This window comes from Lissotriton helveticus (assembly GCF_964261635.1).
Source record: "Lissotriton helveticus chromosome 1_1 unlocalized genomic scaffold, aLisHel1.1 SUPER_1_unloc_24, whole genome shotgun sequence".
NCBI lineage: Eukaryota > Metazoa > Chordata > Amphibia > Caudata > Salamandridae > Lissotriton > Lissotriton helveticus.
The window spans coordinates 839,342-861,878 of NW_027611664.1; the positions used below are offsets into that span (position 1 = coordinate 839,342).

At 45.0% G+C, this 22,537-nt stretch overlaps 1 pseudogene; it reads left to right on the forward strand.

Moving 5' to 3' along the window:
* The window catches only part of LOC144805780 (uncharacterized), a 47,941-nt pseudogene extending 25,683 nt beyond the window's left edge, over positions 1-22,258 (forward strand).
* The last annotated feature ends 279 nt before the right edge of the window (positions 22,259-22,537 follow it).

Below are 22,537 nucleotides of genomic sequence, written 5' to 3' on the forward strand. Positions count from 1 at the left end.
GGTACACCTAGACCCCGCAGTATTACAGACGTTTCCAGTAATATGCTGACAGATTACCTAGCTTCCTTGATGTCTGCCCTACACTCTTGTCGTTCACAGGTTGCCGCCGCATTTCCAGACAACACCGAGGTGAAACCGCATGAAGTCATTCCAGGCAGCCTGGTGTTAGTGCGCAACTTCGATCGTTCAAGTCCGCTGGAGCCCCGTTGGAAGGAGCCTCGCCTAGTTTTACTTACAACAAGGACCGCGGCCAAACTAGAGGGAAGAAAAGGATGGGTCCACCTGTCCCACATAAAGAAGTTCCATGGACTACGAGAAAAAACATTTGCTAAGGACTGCCCATTTCCTAAAGACTGCTTAAAAACAGACTCTGAACTCAAAGTTCCCCTGTCAGAGAAAACTCTGCAGCAGGAGTATAAACTGAAACTCAGGTCTAGTAAAATAAGTCAGCCAGTTTAATTGTCTAAGTCCCTCTCGGGTGAAACGGTTAGACAGGTTCCTGACATGTATGAGATAGACCCCCACAGTGAGAGAGTTAGTAAAAACTCTAAAAGATGTATTGTCCTTTTATGTTTTCTGTTATTTTTGAGTCTAATGGTTACCTGCACAAGTTATGCTTTATATTTATGTTTTCCAATTCCACATGTACATAAGTTTTCTAATGCTACAGTAGAGCACACATTTAGTGATCTGCCTCCTCACGAGCTAACCTATCGTCTTGCTATGCGAAATAACACATTTATCAGAATGTTACACTATTCACACCAGACCAGCAATGCTACTAATTGTTGGGTGTGTGGTCGACTCCCCCCTTTCCAGACACCGAAGGGAGTTCTGCCACTTTTTCCTTATCCATTTTCACATAATGGTTCGTGTGGAGCATGGTCCACTTTGACGTCATCCTCAACTGATATGTCCCTTCTGAATCGAACATGTTTCCCAGACAAGGAAGGTCTTTCCCATAGAACAGGGTTAGATCTAGAAAATGAAGTGTATGATTTAGGTAATTATTCTTCGAATTTCATGGTCCTGAATGTTCAGTCCGATACTACTCCAGATTTGCCTGCTATTTCAGTACTACCAGTCAAAGGCGAATTATGTGTCAGAAAGAATGGTTCCGCATATGTAGGACATAGTGATTGTGCTACTATTGTCGAGTATAGTGACAGTGGGAAATCTATTTTCAAAGCCTCACGTCATTCTTATTTTGTTTGTGGTCAGACCGCATATGTTCGTCTGCCCCTCGATTGGGATGGAACATGTTACATTGCCTTCCTACTGCCACCAGTTTTTCTAGCCCCATCTGATTATCATAGAAACACACATCTAGTACACGTCAGACATAAAAGAGAGATCGAGTCCCCGATTGTCGATCAAACTGAAACTACTCTAGAACAATATCAAGATTTCAATAAAGGTTTCTTCTTCTTTATAGGACCTATCCAGAATAGTAAGCTAATCCGTAGGTTAACTAGAACTCTTGAAGCAGTAGTGAATGAGACTACTTCTGCTCTAGGTAACTTAACCGAAGAGCAATCTGCTATGCGTTTTGTCGTGCTCCAAAATCGTCTCGTTCTTGACGTCATACTGGCCGATAGAGGAGGAGCATGTAGAGTCATCGGATCTAGTTGCTGCATTTTCATTCCTAATAACGCACCGTCTGTTTATTCAGCTATAACCAGACTTCATAAAATTGCCCATCAGTTACACCAGAATCCAGGCACCTGGACATGGTCCGGTTGGCTCTGGAGTATAATTTCCGCCTGGGGATGGAAAGTATTGTCATTCCTAGGTATAGCAGTAATGATTATATTTAGTTGCTGCCTCTGTTTACAATGTGGCCCTGCGATTTGCGGCATTTGTGCTACATCCTGTATTCCTAGTCCTAAGTCCCTTTCCAAGACAATTCGAGACGAGCAAATGATGCTATATGAAATGATAGATGGTATCATGAATATTGATGTTTCCTGATGGAAACGTAGGGCACAAGGAGGGAATGTGGAAAAGTAAATTTTGCCATGTTGTATGTGCCTACGTGTTCCCCATCCTATGTTATATGTGCATGATCGATATGCATCTGTATCCCCTATGGTCGATTAAAGACGCAATTATAGTTGTGTCCCACCCTAGTATGCCAGTTTCCAGTTCTCGTGAAAGCTACGAGTATTAGGCCTATGTAAATCTATGTTGCCACGCTTCACAGTGTGCACGTTAATTCAGTAAAAGTCCCCGTTTCTAGGCCTCAAAAGGGCCCGGACACCAGATTCAGCTCCAGTCTCCTGAACCCTCTCCGAGGAGCGATACAGCCCCCACCTGTATCCCTGACCCCTCGCTTACTTCCTGCCTCACAGTGCCCGGCTCGGCCTGGCTCTGCCTCCCAGTCTGCCAAGAGTATGTTATGCTTCTAGTTATCAGTCCAGCCCTCCTTCTCTGCATTCCTAAGCTACTGAATCGCATCAATAGTTTCAGCCATAGTCTAGCCTTTCCGTCTCCATGTAAGAGAAATACTGTATTATATTCATAGAATATTCCTCGCACACGCAATACATGTAGAATAATGCATGTACCAGTCTTAGTATCAAGTAGCCTTTACCCTGATAACTTTTGGATTCTATCAACATGTTCTCCAAACATCAGATACCAGATATGTTTTAGGTACATGTCGCTCTGACACTCCAGACTTTAGTCTCCTCTTCTAGCGCAGAAGTCATAGCCCCCAGTTCTCCCTGGTAACACGTCATTGCCCGTTTGCGTGCATCACTAGGTTAGAGGTCCCAGCTGCTCAGGTAGCCCCCTCCATGTTTCCGCCCCGTTTATGACACTTCTGTGACGTTCATATCACATGTCTATGTATACGCCCTGTACACGCCTCTTGTTACACCTACTTTCTGCCTTATCTTTCGCGACTGCTACTAGAAACGCCCACTGCTACGCCTACTGTATTGAATGTAATGCAATTGTTTTAGTATATATATATCGTGTACTGTTATTAAAAGTTGCTAGCCATCCCATTTCTGCCCCCGGCAGCTGCCGTGCCATCCTATTCCCATGCAGGCTGTCCTGTTCCTGTCCTTTATGCTTCATTAAAACCTGCAGACTCAAGATACCTCGAATCCTGACTCTTATTTATTGAGCTATCTGTTCATATGAGTATCCTGAAAAATAGAACCGGTATTTAATTATTTATTTACCACAACATGTTTGTGTACCTGAGCGCTAACATAGAGAATCTACTTACAGTTACTGGCAGGAAAGATCAAATCCGACCTACTCCTAACGTCCTCTGCTCGGCTAGTAGTTGCGAGGGCAGCAGGACGCGGTAAAGAGGAGTTGGCCGTTTCCGGGATGGGGCGCGGCCTGGGCTGGTATGGGGGCGGGGCTAGCAGTGCGCAATGGCGTGCTGCTGGTAGCTAGGCTACCGTATGTAAACAGACAGGAGGTTAGGTTGTATCCAGGCTGAATGAAGGCTGATAGCCAGAAACCGGTCCTTGGATGCTTGATTCCGGTCTGGGAAAGACATGGCTTGGTAGTTCGGGCTGGACTGTTCCCATGAGGCACAGGGTCAGAGCTGATTTGCATATAGCCAGTGTCTAACCCAGGGTGGTGTGGAGTGCAAAAAAACGATGGATTTAGGCCCAGATCCTTGTACTGGGGTGAATGTATGACATTGTTCTACATTCTGTCCATCAACTGTGTTTTTTGCAATTTTCTCCCTCAGAATAAGGTCACGGTCCGCGAAGTTCAGAAAACGGGCAATGATTAGTCGGGGTCTAGCCCCTTCCGGGGGTTTTGCCAGCAGCGCCCTGTGATCCCTCTCCACAATGAAGCAGTTGGAGAAGTGTGCCCTCTGGAAGGTCTTCTGCAGCCATGTGTGGAGAAAGGCCGCCACGTTAGTCTCCTCAAGTCCTTCCCTAAAACCTACGAATCGCAGGTTGTTGCGACGCACCCTATTTTCTGCGTCATCTACCTTCCATTGGAGATGTTTATGCGATGCCTGAAGTTCCGCCATGTCTTTCCTCAGCGTGGTGAGCGCATCTTCTGCTTCTCCCAACCTGGTCTCCGCCGTGGTCACCCTCTCCGTCAGATTGCGGAAATCTTGCCTTAGCAGCGTAACCTCTGATCCCACTTCGCCAATCTTCACCTCAAGCGCGGCTCTGGAGGCTTTTATGTCGTCTGTTGACGCCTGAATGACGTCCATCAGGAGCGCCGTGTCCGAGCGCAGCCCCTGGTCCTCTGACTCCGTGGCTGGAGGGGCCGTCGCAAAACGATTTATGGTACCCTGTTTTTGGGCCCTCATGGCCATCTCTTTCTTCCCCATGCCGCGTTCCGCCGCCTGACGTGCAATCCAGGTATATCTCCATGCACCCCGGGTGATGTCCTCCACCTATCTGCACGACCGGAGGGCCAGTCCCGGCATCAGAGCAGTGCGTGCCCGCGTGGTCAGACCCTGCCCGTGAAAAAGGACCTGTTCCTGTGCCTCTCCCGTCTATGTGGCAGGGGAGTGGGAGACGCAGCCGTCCCCCCTCTGCGGGCCGGCGGCCTCCGGATGCACCACCGGTCAGTTCCAACTGCGCCCGCTGTCAGCAGCCATCCCCTCCCGTTGCCAGGGTTCCATGTAATGGTAGGGGGGGGGAGAAGAGGGGAGTGTAGGCGCCCTCACGCGGTCCCGGGGTGTGCCCCCCGACTCTTTGTCTCTACAGCGCCAGACTCCTTAGGGGCTTATTGGTGGTCAGCCCCTCTGTGACAGGCTGCCCAGCATGCATCCTGTCTCATTGCGCTGGGGCGAGAGCGGCGACTCACCGGAACTCCCACGGGCCTCCCAGCTGAAGTGCTCTGTCCAGGGCCTCGTCCCAGCAGTCCTCTCCCTCTCTGGCTCCCGGCTCCCACAGGACGGGCACGGCCGGTCCGGCGGGCCCCCACGCCGCTCAGCCCCGCAGGCAGCAGCCCTCTCGCTCCGGTCCTCCGTTTCGTCTCGCCGCACCTGGGGCCGGCTCTCCGCAGCGGTCCTCGCTGCAATCTCGGCGGCCCCGCCCGCCCAAGCGGCCCCTCCTCGGCGATCTCGCCTGCCTCTCAATGCCGCCGGTCTGGTCTATCCCCTCCGGGCCTCAGGGCGCCGCCATCTTGCCGGGTGGGCCTCGTTCTCCCCCGTTTATGGTGGCTCGTCGTTTTCTGCCCCTCTCCACCTCCGTCAGTCAGCCGGTGGTTCCTGCGGCCCCACGGGACATATTGCATGTCCCCGATCGCCTTTACGGGGTCTGTGGACCGGATTTATTCGTCGGATTAAGGCAAGCTCGGCGGAGCTCACTCGAGGCACAACCTATCTGGCCATGTTGCTGGCCACGCCCCCCGGAAGAGAGGAAATTTTGGTATGGGGTGGGGATTTTAACATAAATATTTGTAACTCAAATGCGTGTGATGGGGGAAAAAATAATCGGGATGATAATGGCCATCCCAAGCATTTTGTTCATACGGATAGAGGGGAAGGATTTAACGACTTAATGGCAATGTTTGATCTTGGGTTTGCCAATATGATGTGTTCCCCTACTGTTAAATTTGACCCAACTTATATTGGACGGGGCTTCAGTTCTGTGATTGATTTATTATCATGCCCATCAGATATGCCAACCTGGTGGAAAAGTTCATGATCCATCCAATTGGACTTGATCATCTGCCACTCGGTCTTCTTTTTTCGATCATGCGTCGAATGGGAATGCCGGATATGTTTGTGGCAACGGTCGAGTTGCTGTACTCCGCTCCCACCGCCCGAATACGACTAAACGGTACCATTACAGACAAGCATTGAAAATGCAATAGGTCTCGCAATAGAAGAGTTTAACATTTTCCGTTTTGCAAATGGATGAGTGGCGTTGCATGGATGAGTGGCGTTGCGTGGGCGAGTGGCGTTGCGTGGGCGAGTGGCGTTGCGTGGGCGAGTGGCGTTGCGTGGGCGAGTGGCGTTGCGTGGGCGAGTGGCGTTGCGTGGGCGAGTGGCGTTGCGTGGGCGAGTGGCGTTGCGTGGGCGAGTGGCGTTGCGTGGGCGAGTAAATGAAGGGAAGCGAAAGAGAGAGAGAGAGTTAAGGGAGGGAGAGAGAGAGAGAGAGAAAGAGAGAGAAGGGAGAGAGAGAGAGTTATGGGAGGGAGAGAGAGAGAGAGTTATGGGAGGGAGAGAGAGAGAGAGAGAGAGAGAGAGAGAGTTATGGGAGGGAGAGAGAGAGAGAAAGAAAGAGAAGGGGGAGAGAGAGAGAGAGAAAGAGAGAGAAGGGAGAGAGAGAGAGTTATGGGAGAGAGAGAGAGAGAGAGTTATGGGAGGGAGAGAGAGAGAGAGAACAAGTGATACCAAAAAAAGTAAGCCATGCACGAGTGATTAACGAATGCTGATATTTTTAAGCCCACAGCAAATGTTACTTTGCCCAGTGGGAGAATATAAAAAATTGTTTGTAAAAAATTGACAGAGTGCGCAAACCACAGAGTTAATGGCCAATAAAAATAAATCCAAGAGCGACCATGTGAGTTTTAGGCAAAGGAGACGCTGAAGAGCCCCCGCTGCCTTGGTTTAAAACAAGCATTGAGAGCCTGGTGGGGGGGGGGGGGGGAGGGGGAGCCAGCGAGTGGGAGGGAAGGAGCATATGGGGATGGGGTGTGAGACGGTGGTCGTCCGGGGAGGAGGGGAGGAAGGGCTGGTGGCGCCAAGCAGAAAGCGGGAGAGTGTCAGCGTCTCAGCAGCAGCTGGCCTGCAGAAGTTACAGGGACTGCTCATGCAGTACACGGAAGCGGCCCAAAGTAATGGTTTTTAAACATTAACTTGACCCCACCTGCAATGACATTTCCTGTGTGAAGTCGACTCATTCCAAAGGTGATTCAATTCATATTGAGTAGTTAAGCTATGTTCATCTGGAAGCAGTTTTAAAAGGCCCTCTTCACTTCCCAAGTAGGAAAATGTCTAATGCACATGAAACGAGCGCACTTTCCCCACTACGAGAGCATGAAGCACGTGTGTTGAAGGGCACCTGTTAAGGCCAACGTGTTCAGGCTGACAAGGCACTCCCCACTCATCTTCCCAGTAACATTAGCTTCTCTTTACAGGAAAGTCAAAGCACAGCCGTGACATTTACCAAGAATACACACAACACTTACAAGTTTTAGACATAAAAAATCAATTACGATACAGCATGCTACAAAAGCTTTTTAAAGTTTTAACTTTTAAAAGGAAGCAATCTTTATTGTGAAAGTGAACTATGAAATTCTGTATACCTTTGTGAGCTGGGCCAGGGATATGGACGAAGAGGAGTCATTGATGTGTTTACAAAAAAACATTAAACAAAAATTTTCAAGTTTCACAAAGTAAAGCATTGGAAAAATTGTCACCTGCTCCGAAATAAAATACAATTAAAAACGGGAGGGTTTTCTTCTGAAGAATGTCCTCGAGGAAAGAACAGATTTGTTAAGTGGAGATTTTCATGAAATGTAATCAGATAGACTTTAAGGTGGTTCCCAATGTCTTTCATGCTTGCAGGAGGGATACGAAAACAAAATTAGCTACACCAGATCAGCTCATATGAAAAATGATGGCAACAAAAACAAAAAAAGACAAATGCGCTTGCAGCTGTATTTGAAGAATGGGCAGTACTTAAGAGATTGACATACAGTGTTGAATTCCTACTGCAAATGGATGCGTGAAAAGTGCAAAACGAATAAGATCGAGAACAAGCTGCGAACAAAGCATCCGAAAGCAGCCTAAAGGGGAGAAAGGAGGGGTGAGTGTAAGCCGAGGTCACACGGCGGGCAGGGGAGGGGGCGGAGCGGGGAGAGCGAGAGCGGCATGTGGGTGTGAAGAAGCCGGGCCTTTGAAGTGAAGCTAAGCTTCACTTCAAAGGTGTCAGAGGAATGCGGGCGGCTGTGCACGCGCTTTTAAGCTCAATGCACATGCGCATTGAGCTTAAAAGTCACGGGCACTGCAAGGAATCGCCACGATTCCTTGCTTGTTAGTTAAAGCGTGGTTAGGCCGCAATAGGCTCGCAAGCTCGATGCGCATGCGCATCGACAGGCGAGACCTAAAAACTTCACGCTTTCGCGGGGCACCCGCCAAGGGTGTCCACTGTCCCCTCTCCTGTTCATCATTGCTACGGACCCCCTGGTGCGGCATTTCCAGGAGAAACATCTCCATCGTGGGCTCCAGTTTCGCACCAGCCCGCTGCTGCTATCGTTATACGCCGATGACACGGTTTTGTATGTACGGGCTCCACAGTCCAACCTTGAACCTTTGCTGGAGGAGATTGCCCACTTCGGTACCTACTCGGGCCTGCATATAAATTGGCATAAGTCAGTGATTTTCCCACTCACCCCTTCCACGGTACAGTGGACCTGCTCGTTCCCATTGGAATGGAGCGAGGACTCGGTGAAATATTTGGGAGTCCACGTTCATCTCGACACGGTGTCCATTGTCCGATTGAATTACGGCCATGCCCTCGATTTTTTTTGGAAGACCATACGGAGCGTTGGATCCGCCTCCCGCTTTCTATGGCTGGGCGGATTGCCATCGTAAAAATGATTGTCCTCCCCCGGTTCTTATATTTATTCAACAATATCCCGATCCCCCTAACCAAGATTTTCTTTTCCCAACTTCGCTCCGCTCTTTTGCGCCTGATATGGGGAGGTAGACACCCTCGAGTCTCTTGGCATACTTTGACACTCCCGTATGAACGTGGCGGCTTTGGCGTGCCTGAGTTTTTTCTATATTACTTGGCCGCACAGTGCTCATACGCCTACCCTTGGTTTCACCCTGATACCAGGATTCCGCATTTGAGACCGGAGGCAGTCCTGGCGCACCCAGTGGCCCTCTCTTCCGTCCTTCCTAGGGGACTCCCCGAGACCCGCAGAATATACAGCCTTTGTCCACTACTTGTTGGGCCTGGGATAAACTTAGACGCCTCTTACTCCTCGAGAAACTCTATTCCCCTGCTCTGCCATTGCCCAACCCCCACTGGCTCCCTATCACCGGGGATTCAGTGGTGCAACGCACGTTGTCCAAATATCAACTACACACTGTAGGGGACCTTCTCCCGGATGGCCACGCCTTTTCCCTCACAGAAGACCACCGTTTCACTGACAGATCTTTCATGGACTCATTCACGCTGACCAGACTCAGCTCCATGCTTAGGGCCGAATTCCCTTCGTTCCCGCTCCCCCTGAAGAATCTACTGCACTTACCTTCATAATACAGAACCAAACAGGGGCTCACGCGTTATCCAAGTTATATAGGCTGTGCATGGCATCGGTTCCCTCACTTGACACCAAGGTGCGCGCTGCTTGGGAGGCCGACCTGGGAACCACTATCACGGACGATCAGTGGGCAGCCTGTTGTGTCACCACTAGGGATGTTTCCATCAACACCAGTCACAAACTAATACATTTTAAGTTCCTTAGGAGAATGTACCACACTCCTGCACTTGCTCTCAGAATAGACCCCAACAAACTGCACAACTGCCCTAAATGCAATGGCCCCCAGGCTGACTTTGCTCATCTTTCTTGGACTTGCCCAAAACTACACACGTTTTGGCTACATACACACCAGGTTTTGGGGTTAATCTTGGACATGGACCTACCTCCTACCCCCGAAATTGCGTTGCTTGGCTATGTCGCTAACTTCCAGTGTAAGCTTAGAAAACTAGCATCCCTCGGCTTCCTGTTAGCTAAGCGCGAAGTGGCGCTGCTTTGGTGTGCTAGGCGAGCCCCTACAGCCCACTCCTGGCTCCGTAGCATAGCGTACTGTAACGCCAACAGCGCTGAATACTCTGAGATGGTTCCTAGCGCCTCCAGACCTCTGGACATCTGGGAGCCGTTCCGAGCATACCTTGCAAAACTAACACAGGGAGCGCAATCCCAATCAAATAACTCCTTTGTCCCGACAGGGGTGGGTTGACTTGGTGGGTATTCAGCATATATCGCCAAGACGTGCACTATGCCGCCCTGGCGGCTTCATAGAAGTTTTTTATTGCCACGCTGTGTGTTGCCTTTCTCACCTCGGGACTCCTGAATCTTAAATGTTGCGTTTGCTTATCGCCTCGTCCACACATGTACGATTTGGTATGCTGTCCTCAAATTGCTCTCCGATGAGAATCTCTCACCTTTGTGCCGACTGGCATGTTTGACTCTGCCCGCAATGTTACCGTTTAGAACCTCCTTTTCATGCGAATGTGACCACTTTTCTTTTAGTTACATTATGATTTCACTTTTACTTTCTTGTTATGTGAAAATATCAAAATGCAAAACTGTACTATCGTATTGTAGTATGCTGATAATTTGCAATCTCACGACGATATGCTTCACCATTATTTGCTTAAAAGAACATTCCATCTGTTTCTACACATGGTTACTATTGTATGTACTGATTGGATTGCGAATGCATGCAATAAAGAGATATTACAAAAAAAAAAAAATCTGCCACTCGGTCTGACTCTACTAGTACCCGGCAACTATGCTACTTCTACCGTAGAGGGTTTGGCCTGGGTACAAGATCTAGTGTTGTCCCGCCAAAATGGTTATTCGGTAAGGTGGGGGAAAAAATACCCCATGTTGACTAATATGAACATAGTCACAAAGGCCTTGACACCAATTTTAACATGTCTAAATGAGGACACCTCTAAGATTGATACTCTAAATGGCTTTATGCGGATCACGGAAATTATTCAGAAAGTCATGATTACCTCGAAGCATAAGAAACTTATAAAAGGGGATAGGTGGTTCGACAGTCAATGTACCAAAACTCACTCTGCTAAAAGCCGCACTTAGCAAGTTAATTAGGGACAGTGAGGAAATTAGAGCCTGCAGGAAGGCTTATAATTCAGCCAGAAATACTCGTAAAAGAGAAATAAAAGAACAGGCATGGGACAATCTGTATGAGGCTTCTCTGCCTAGAGATTCCGGTTCATTCTGGCAGGCAGTGAATGCCCCATTTTTTGCAAATAAAGGAAGTGCTAGTTTGGAAATTGTGATCGACGAAAATACTTGGATCCAATTTTTTTCCAAGGTCTATAGCAGAGATGTAACTGATGTAGAAAGTGAGATTAAGCATAGGGAGGTGGAGGTTTGTGAGTTGGCCCAGTCACCTATTGCGATTGAGTTCACCTTTGAAGAAGTACTACTGCCGATTAATCAAAGTAAGGGAAATAAGGCCCCAGGTCCCGATGGAATCTCAATAGATTTATTTAAGATGACTATTGATCTTTGGGCCCCACTTCTGACACGAGTCCTTGAGGCTTGTTGTTCAGAAGGGTTTATAAAATCTGGGTCTGAATCGGTCATCATTCCCATTTATAAAAAAGGGGACCAGGACAGTCCTTCTAGCTATAGGCCAATATCGCTCCTGGACTCGTTAATGAAAGTCGCAGGAAGAGTGGTGCTAAATAAACTTCAAACCTGGGTGGAAGATAACAGCATTCTAAGCCCGGTTCAATACGGGTTTAGGGAAGGGATGTGCACGGTGGAGCAGATTTTAAATTTTACATTATTACAAGGGAAGTATACCCAAGCAAAGTCTGGGCGTCTGTATGCAAAATTTGCAGACCTCACGGCTGCCTTTGATTGTGGGGAACATAACAAGCTCTGGAGCATTTTAGAGGATTTAAAGGTTGAGCCAGCTATTGTGCAATTTTTAAGGCAATTAATATTCAGGAGCCACAGCAATGGTCAGATATGGCCTTAAGGCAGAGTGTACCAAGTCATTCCGCATGGAGAGGGGAGTTAGACAAGGCTGTATCTTGGCCCCATTCCTCCTTTCCATATATACTAACGCTTTGGAGGAGGAATTGAGGGCCAACGTCATAGACTCCCCAAGACACAATAATAAGCAGGTCGTCTCCCTTCTCCGCGCGGATGACGCGGTATTAATGGCCAGAACAAAGATAGGAATTCAGAAAGCACTTTCCACCTATACAGAGTTTATGGCTAGTAGGGGCCTAAAACTAAATGCAAAAAAGACTTTTGTAATGTTGTGTGGGAAAGGACAAAAAAAGGATAAAAATCCAGTAGTGGCTGATGTTAAAATTGAGTATACTAGAACCTTTTCCTATCTAGGCGTAGTTCTTGAGGGTGCAGGCTCTTGGAGTCCAGCGGTTAGGAGTAGGACCCTCCTATTCAAAAGATCGACCACGGCATTAATGAACTTTACACAAAAACTAGGTAAAAGACCCCCAGAGATCCTATTAAAAATATATATAGCAAAATTCAGGAGCATAGCAATGTATGGGGCGGGCATTTGGGGTCTTTGCAATGTTGCGTCAATTCAAATTGTGGAAAATAATTTTAGAAGATACATCTTAGCGGTTCCGCAGAGTACACCTGTTTTAACTGCCATGCTGAATTGGGCATCGAGTTTATTATGGATCTCATTAAACTGCAACCAATTTTATTATGGCAGAGTTTGGTCCACACCCACTTTGGGATTGAACAGAGAAATCATTAAGGACGTTACGGCCTTGGACCAGGCACGAAATATTCCATGGTTATACTACGTTAGGAAGCTGCTAAACAATCTGGACAGACCTGTATATTATTATAATCCGGAGTCGGTCTGTGATATATCCAGAAAAGCATTAAAACAATTATGCATGAGCCACTTCGAAACGCTTAGAATAACAGGGGAAATCAACAAAAAAACTGTCATGCAACATCAGATGATCCTGGTTTGTTACACGATTCAACCCTATCCGTGTAATTGCCTGAAGGGTTTTGACAGATATATACTGACCAGGTTTAGATTTGATTTACTTCATCGCCTGGTAACTTTCCTGAAGAAAAATGACTGGTCAAGCGATTTGACGCTTTGCCCTTGCGATAATATCTCCCAGCAATCTACCATCCACGTGGTTTTATTTTGTCACTACTATGTTAACAATCGCGTAAGGTGGATTAAGTGGTACTTGAAGCAGGGAGCATGGTGTCAATACCGCCCAGCCTACATTTTTTTGCAACAACTGGATAGCGAATACTGCATTATGATCATGACCGGTTTGTTAAAGAGCATCTTGAAGAGACGAAATGTAATAATTTGTTAGTCATAATCTGGTTAGAGATAAGTGCTGTCTATGTATGGAATGTTTATCAATATTGCAGATGTACAGTTTTTAATGCTTGTATATAATGTTGATTTTAATGGTGATTATGTATGAATTGGATTATTTTTAATTGCTGCTTTTATGATTTTATACCTTTGCTAAAATCGAATAAAGCATTCTTTGAATTGAATTGAATAGTACGTGTTTTATTGAGTAGGAGCACAATACCACTTTGTTTAAAACAGTATTAAAATCACGATTACAGAGACCTAAATGTACTCAGATTAGGTTCCAGTGAGGGCCAGTGGGGCCACTATCTTGTAAGGAGGCACAATTACCATGTAGTAGACATCGGCAACAGCGGATTTTGTGCGCTCTCAAGCGGTGAGCGTTTCATGTCCCACTATGTCTCAGACGCATTTCCTTGGGCATTATAAACCAAGTTTTCATGGCAATACATTTTATCCCACAGGGATCTCTGCTTTTTAGAATAATTTCCCTAGTTGGAAGATATTAGTCTCAATACTGGTTGATGCCTTGCTGTGGGCTCCAGCCTATCCTGGAGGAATCCTGTTCCCACATAATGTGGTTACAGCTAGGTGAGTCAATTTGGAGTCCTCCTTATGTTTTTGAATTCATTTTATTTGATAACACACACCATTCTTGCGTGAAGCTTTGTTTCCCCGTACAGGCTGTCGTTAATTTACTAGTTCTGAGGAAGACCTGCCGTGATTTGTATACACTAACACACCAGGGTCGAAACGTCATCTTATTGGTCCATGATCGTGGTCAACCACCTCTAATGAAATAATTAAGAGATAGGGTGTATGTTGAACCAGTTGCACAATAAGAATAGGTATTTCTTTATTTGTTTCATGTGCATTTTTCTGTGTTGTGTTGTATTAAGCACAGTTGCACGTTGTGTCGTCAGTCACATTGTTCGATATTTGTGTGTCCGTGACAGCCATATACGAAGAAAATTTTGTATATTATTTGAGTAAATGATTTGGAATATACAAAATATTTAATAGTTATTCTGTGTGTTGTCTAGATTTTTATTGATTGTACCATGGGGGTGTTAAATATTGGTTTAATATAGGGCCACATTCCATCTATGTTTTGTATATTGTTTAAATAATTTTTGAGACCATATATTGATCTGCATACATTGGTGATATATTCTAGACACCATCTTTTCATACTAAGGAATTGCAACACCCAACAGAACAGCTATATCACTTTATAGAAAGCTTGCATTTTCCTGCCCTAGCCATTTGGTGCCTGCAACCTGTCTTTGGTCACATGACTAGTTGAAGTAGGCAGTGGGGCTTTCTGTATACCTCCTAGACAGTCACAAACAGTGGGAGTGAACGCGTGACTGGATGGGCCATCACTAGCAGGATGGGAGGAAGCAGCTGGGCCCAGCCTCACTTACACCTGATTAGGCTGTATCCTGTGTCCACACAAAGGTCAGCGTACTCCCTATAGTTTAGTCTGGAGCCACGGTAGGAAAAACAGGGCACGTCTCTTGAAGCTTCTTCCCACTTCAAAGGCATAACTGTGTATAAAAGAACAATCTCTGATACCACCCCTTCATTACACTTCTAGACCTGTGGATACTGTGCCTAGAAGAAAGATTGCTGTGCTGCTGAAGGTCTGCCTCTCTGCTGCACTCCTGCATTGCTGTGCAGACCTGTAGCCCTCTTGACTGGGTAAGAAGGACTGAACCCTCCTCCCTAGAACCCATTGCCCAGGGTGACTCCAACGGCTGGTTGGCTGTCCTCCTGAACTGAAGCCTTGGGGATATAACAGGCTTCCAACAACCTTGCATCTGCACTTGGACTCTGCCATGTGCAAGTCTTTCCTGCCAAGTGGTGTCACCCAAGTCCTGGACACTTCGAAGTGGACCTAAGGTACTCTGCTAGCCTCTGTGGATCCAGAAGAACCGACACATGTCTACTGTGCGGCGCAAACCCAAGCAGAGCCAACCCATCACCGCACTAGATGGATCGGAACCTCTGCAAAAGAACTGCATCGAAGCCTGAGACTGCATCGGACCTGCCGCTGTGTGACACATCCCCTGCACAGGCCCTCACATCCCCCGTCAACAGCAGCCTCGGCGATGGACTCCACATTGCAGCCCAACAGCTCCTCTGAACTGAAACATCTCCCCTACTGCGCAGCGCATCTCCGCCTTGGACTTCACATTGCAAGCCGTCATTGATGAAGATGCAACAAGACCTCACACTGCAGGCACACCACATCTCAAAACCAATGAACCTCCTTAGCTGCACGACTCATCTTCGACACGGATCCACACAATGCTCTGTTCAGCAAGGATAACTGGGTCCCTGTAGCCGACACACACTCTATAGCGGTCAGCCTGAACATGGTACTGTGTCCCGATCTGCCGTGACCAGATAACTTCAGCAAGTACTTTACTCTTTTGGCGCCATTTACTCTAAACACTTTAATGTTCAATATCTACTAATTCGATTTTTGTCATGGTTTATTACATTTAGCTTTATTTGTATAAGCTGGTGTAGTATCTCTTTTGTGTGGTGTTTTCACTGTTTTTCTAACAACCCCCCACGGTCTGATTATAGCCTGAAGCTGTTGTTTTCCTTTGCATCCCAGCAGTTATTTTCCAATTACCTGGCCGCGTCCCGAGTCCCTGGTCTGTTCTGTATGTGGCCTTTGTATCCGCACAGTAGGCCATCAAAGAGTATCTAAGTATATCTCTGTTCCAACTTTTAATTGAGGATTTGCTGGATCAGTGGCCCACCATGATCCTTCCCCCACTATGCTGCCTCTGTAGAAATGGACACTGCCAATTCACATTTAAGCAAAATATGCTTTTTAGTCAGTAGATGGCTACTAATGTTTAGACGGCCCTGGCAGTTGTACTCCAGTTCTGTGAAAGACATTAAATGGGGCAGGCTCAGTCAGGAGTACTCTCTTCAACCCACCATCTTAGTTACTGTCCATGCATACCATCACAACTGCATTATCAATACATCCTGTGGAATTAAGCCCCTTCTTATGGAGAACATGGGCCTTTCTTATCAAAATCAATCAACTATTTCTGACTCAGACAGATAGAGAACTGGAAGGGATTATTGGAGTTTAGAGTATAAAGATCAGTAATTTTAAAGAAAACAATAAGTCTGACCTTTCATCAGGCTGGTGTTGCTCTTGGAGTTCAGTGTCTGAGAGCTGCTGCCTTTGGCCACTCATCGTGTGGCTTATCATCTGCTATATCTCTTGTAGTTTGATCAGTTTTCACAGGCAACAGCGAAGCTAGTGCTACGTTCCACAAATTAACTTACCCAGAAACATTGTAAGAATGCCATAAAGTTAGATGCAAAGCTAAAATGCAAACCTCTTCGGCCCTGTATGCTGCTTGGTGAAATTCATCCACCGTTAGTGCCCCATGTCCCTCATGTAACAAATCCATCAACTTCACCCTCCACTGTGGCACTATCAGTTTATCTGCTCTTCTGACAACACCAGTTACCTTGGACAACTCTGACCATGCCAGCTTCTATTTATTCATGCTGCTCAACGTATCTGCCTTTCTTGGCTAAGCAAAAAGGATACATTTGTTTTATTTTTGTCAACTAATCAGCACATTGGACTTCCACAACCATTGGGCCTCAGCAATTGCTCAACTTCAAATAGATTATCCCCTCGCCAAAATAATTTAATCAATACCATTTTCACCTTCAGTGGTCCGCATTATCAGTTTCCAGACCAGGTACGTTACACCATAAAATAAAAAGTATCAACAAACCAATGCCCAACAGCATATTGTAGGGGCAGGCAATGAAGCCAGGCAACTCCATGTACAAAAATATTGGATGAATGCCACAACACTGTGAGGTGCATCCTGCTGCCTTGGGTCTTCCGGTCCATCTCTTACTCCAATCGCTATTTTTGTTTTAACAAAATCTTGACTATATGCAGCTACAAAGAGCTGTAATTATTATGCAAGTGCTACGCAAGTGTTCTTTCTTTACTAATTTACTCTATGAACACTGGTAAATCAACACATTTTCTGAAATAAATAAGTTGTGACATGTTCAACTGAACTTTTATTGAAATATCTGTATATAGTTTATAGTGTTTATAGTGAAATAACCTTGATAAGTTTCAAAGATGGTATAGCAAAGATGTTTTTATGGCCAGTTAAATATTGTGCATGCAAATTCCATTATCTTTCCATGTAGTAATTTTAATTTTTTTTACATTCAACAGAAAAAAAGCCTTGAATGCACAAAATGTTTATGAATAAAGAAGAGAATGCTGTAAATCTGCAAAAACAGTCAGAGTAAATAAGCTCCAATATTAAATAAAGCCTTCACATCCGAGACAGAGGATCCAGAGCATAAACTGACAGATCCTGGAAGAAGCAGTCAAAGGCAATTCAGTGGATGTAAGAGTCTGAGCTGTGCATCTCCACGCGACAAGACGAAGAAAAGAACTTTAGAGAATTAAGGCAAACTATCTCCTGTATAAATAAGTCCAATAACAGCATTTTATCGTGGGATCTGTAGGATGTGGTTACAGCAATGCTTTGCTGTCCACAATTATAACAACCCACCATTCAGTGCTGTAGGTGTACTGCATACACTTTCTAGCTAAACAACATCAACCAGAGAAAAGCACAATGGAGTGGAGCCAGACAACTGAAGGGTGAAGGAAAGACATGTTCTGCTATCTACAATACAAACGTTTTCCCAATTTGCTGTGACCAGTAGGAGGATTCATCTTTATCCATAAGCATGGAGCACCATTATTGAATCTAAAGACACAATCGCCCACTAAGAAGGGTATTTAGTGATCATTGTACTTTATTGTTAAATCAGAGAGAAAATGTCTGAAATATCACACACTTCCAGGGAATGTGAGACTAACGCAAGTGCATTATCAACCATGTTGTCCCATCCAGAAACGCAGTCAAGGGATGAAGAAAAATATATACCTGAACCAAAGAAAGAAAAACCACACGCATTCAGCGAAAGCTTAAGTTTGTCATCACTACTAAAGTGCTGTCAGCAAACGCACACAGATGAAAAATCATTCAACTGCACTGAATGTGTGAAGAGCTTCATTCAATTATCAGGCCTACATAGACATTTACAAAAACACGCAAGGGAAAAATCTTACCATTGCAATGAATGTGGAAGTAGATTTAGTGACTCCTCAAACCTAAGGACTCATCAGAGAATGCACACGGGGGGAAAACCATACAAGTGTAATGAATGTGAGAAGAGTTTTAGTACGTTATCAACCCTAAAACAGCATCAGAGAACACACACCGGGGAAAAGCCATATCATTGCAATGAATGTGGAAGTAGTTTTAGTCAATCGTCAACATTAAGGAAACATCAGCGAACACACACAGGAGAAAAACCTTTCATATGCATTGAATGTTTGAAGAGCTTTAGTCAGTTATCACACCTGCAAAGCCATCAACGAATACACACGGGTGAAAAACCATACCATTGCAATGAATGTGGTAGTAGTTTTACTGAATCGGCAAAACTCAGGATTCATCAGCGAACACACACAGAAGAAAAACCATTTAAATGCACTGATTGTGGTTGTAGTTTTAGAGAATCCACAACATTAATAAATCATATGCGAACACACACAGAGGAAAAACCATACCATTGCAATGAATGTGGAAGTCGGTTTAGGGACTCGTCAAAGCTAAAGATTCATCAGAGAACGCACACAGGGGAGAAGCCATTCAAGTGTAGTGAATGTGCAAAGTGCTTTAGTCAGTTATCACACCTACAAAGCCATCAGCGAACACACACAGGGGAAAAACCATACCATTGCAATGAATGTGGAGGTAGTTTTAGGGACTCCTCAAATCTCAGGATTCATCAGAGAAAGCACACAGGGGAAAAGCCATACAAGTGCAATGAATGTGAGAAAAGTTTTAGTCAATCGGCACACCTAAAACAGCATCAGAGAACTCACACTGGGGAAAGACCATATCAGCGCAGTGAATTTGAAAGTAGTTATAGTAAATCCTCTACATTAATGAATCATCAACAAACACATACAGAGGAAAAGCCAAGTGCAGTCAATATGAGAGGGCCTTTCGTCGATTATCAAACCTACAAAGACATCAGTGTATACACACAGAGGAAAACCCACTCAAGTGCAGCCAATGCTTGAAGAGCTTTTGATGATTTTCATACCTACAAAGCACCAATGTTTGCACACAGGAAAAACTATTCAGGTGAAGTGAATGTGTGAAGAGCTTCAGTTAGTCATCACTACTACATAAGACTTCAGCAAACACACCCAAGGGAAAAACATTCAAGTACATTGAACAAGTGAAGACCTTTTTCTGATTATCACCCCTATAATCCTTTGAATACCATAAGCAAAGACTGACCTTAATGAAACGTGCATAGAAATATTCCTAGAGGTGCAGCAATTCCGCAAACATTTAAGTAGATGGACATTTAAGTCTGTGGACATATTCAGTAATAAAAAAGTGCAGTTCTTTTGAGATGAAGGAATTACTCAAAATAATAAAATTACAATTATATTGAAACTTCGAATACCAGATTTTAAAAAGTAGGTGATAAAAGACTGGATTAGTAGGAAAGAAGAAAGAAACAGATATTTGTAAAATTATAAACGTGTCTGTTCTCAGTAATTGTTAATTTCTTTAAACCTTGGAAAAAAATACAAAATACCAGCAAAACATACTGGGAGATGAGCACAATGTGAACTAAAATAAAATAACCATTGTTTGTTTTTATTTATTTAGGTATAGTTAAGAAAGCAAAACACCCAAGTACACCTGATCATGCTGCCTTAAAAGCAACAATGTGAACAATGCTTGGACTAAAAAGGGTCATTTGAAAGCTAGTTTAAGGGATTAGTTAATAAATCCATAAGCCCAGCACACTAAAACTAATTTAACAAGCACATACTGGTGGAAATTCATAGCTGGTTCGGGTGTTAGGTCAGTTTGCGGAACATTGCTGGTTCTGTGGCAGCATCTAGAGAACAGTGTCCAAAAGCAGGAGAAGTGAAAGTGTGAAAATATGAGCTGCAACTCTCAGGCTTGATGCGTTCAGTTATGGTTGTTATGCCAACTGGATTTGCAAGACACGCTGATCACCCAGGAGGGAATCCTGGTCCCCAATTGAACAAAAACGGGATCGGAGGGGGAGTTCCTTCTGGTCTTGGGGGTGATGTGGGAAAAGACATCTGGTAGTGAGGTGATGTGGGATTTGGTTGCGGAGTTGTCCAGTCCATCTGAGTTGCCAATTATGGGTATGGAAGTGAATGTGGTCGTTGAGCTACGCAGGGACTAAGATGTGGAGTGCCTTTGTAGGTGAATGTGGGGAGATTGAAGGTGGTGCGCTTCTAGATGGGGAGTCAGTGAGGGTTATGCGTGTCCATGGATGAGATTGAGTATGAGTCTGCCGCTGTGCTTTGACCTGCTTGACATTTGTTGGTGAGCTTGGTGGTTGTGCCTGCATAGGGGATGGTTCCGTGGCCTAGTCTACTTGTGAAGAATGCTTGTCTGACACTCCTGCTGCTGTCTAGTGAGATCCATTTGAAAATTCTTCCGAGCATCTTGACAGTGTGGAAGCTGCTTCTATGTTGTCATGACTGGCCGTGGAGATTTGGCTATCCATTACAATACCGATTACCTGGCATCGTGGTTGGGATAGATGTGGGGCCTCTGGTGCTGGTTTACCTGGCCAGAGTCCAGAGAGAGGTGTACTTGCCAGACAGTACAACTTCAGATTTGTCAGCATTTAGCTTGAGGTAGCTTCTTTTCATCCTTTATGCTATGTTGGAAATGCACATGAGGAAGGGCAATTGTGTGATCGACGTTTCTTCTGAGAGGGAGAGCATGAGTTGCATGTCATCTGAAAATAAAGACGATGATGAGGCTGTAGAGCCATATGATGGAGGCCAGTGGAGCAGTGTAGACATTGAAGAGGATGGGATGCAATGACGAACCCTGTGGCAGTGCCACACGTGTCTTCCCACCCATAATGCAGAAGAAGTGATGCTCATTTCCATCATCACATGCATCTTTTAATGCACGAGCCATAGGTGTACAACATCGAGCTGGATCCTTGGGAGATTTGCTGGCTTACCACTATGTAAATGATTCACAGTTAGTATTTTTAAAGTTTCTTTTCTTACAGAGAATCATTCATCCAAATCCGAACTGGTGAATGAACTGAACTGGTGCATGATAGGAAAATTATTGATAGTAGAAAGGGCTGTTGAAAAGTTTAGTTCTCATTAAGTTTCTGTAAGCTTGACAACTAGGGAGAGATTGAATCTTGAGCAGTAAAGAATTCCAGCTCTGAAGAGCTAGAATCCTGAACTGTCGGGTCCCTGCTATACATTTCTGGATCCTTGGCACTGGAAAAGAAATCTGGATTCAGAAAAGACGGAGCACAAACGATTGAGTCTTGACACAAATGATATTCAGGTTTGTGTATACATGCAAAAAGGAACCCTCATTGTATAATCTCTGCCAGTGTTTGAATGAACTTACAAAGCATGTGCTGCCTCGTGGGCAAACAATAAACTTTGTTATGCATTTGAGGCTGCCTCAGACCACAAATAAGATAAACCACAGCAGTCTGAAAAATCTGAAATGTGCTTTTGTGTTGCTGAAGCCATGAAATACGCAGTGTTCTCATAGCCTAGACTTGCCTAGAGGAAGGAGTTCACCAATATAATATGCAAATCAGAAGAAAGGAAAGGGCACATCTTCAGTAGCCGAAGATGGTAGAAACGAATGCCTTCCACTAGTTCATTTTAATGAAGTGCTGAGTCGGGGAAGTTCTTCCTGCCATCGACACCATCATCAACACCACCAAGCAAGTGAGGAATTAGACACATGACTGGTCAAAAATAACACACTGCGGGGTCTGTACCAGGACTAAACTCACTTTACTTTACTTTACCAGGAACCATTTTTAAACTCAACTCTATATATTTAGGAATAAGTGGCTGGTACGGCCATTAGAGGCATAAAGAAATTGAACACTGACACTTTTAAATCTCTACTAATGAAGAACAACCAAACATCCGACCACGGCCCATGTATGGACATCCAAGAGCCTTTAAAAAACACACTACAGAGGCGTGTACCAGGATCAAACCCAACTTACGTTCACATTACCATGAGCTAAAATATGATCCAGTAAAAAGCAATCATGATGCTATACAATTCACACAATGATAACTAGATTGTTCATATTTATAAGAAATCTATGTTTTTTTAATGAAATAAAGCAAAAAAAATTATTTTAATTCATGGTATTTCACTGCTGATTGTGTAGAAAGAGATGTCAAATGAGATTTATTCCCTAAACTATAAAGATAATTTGTGATGTCAGCAAGGAGTCTAGTTTATTTGGCAATAGAGGGGTCAAATCTCAATAGCATGACAGCTTTCAGCAGGAGTCTATCCACCT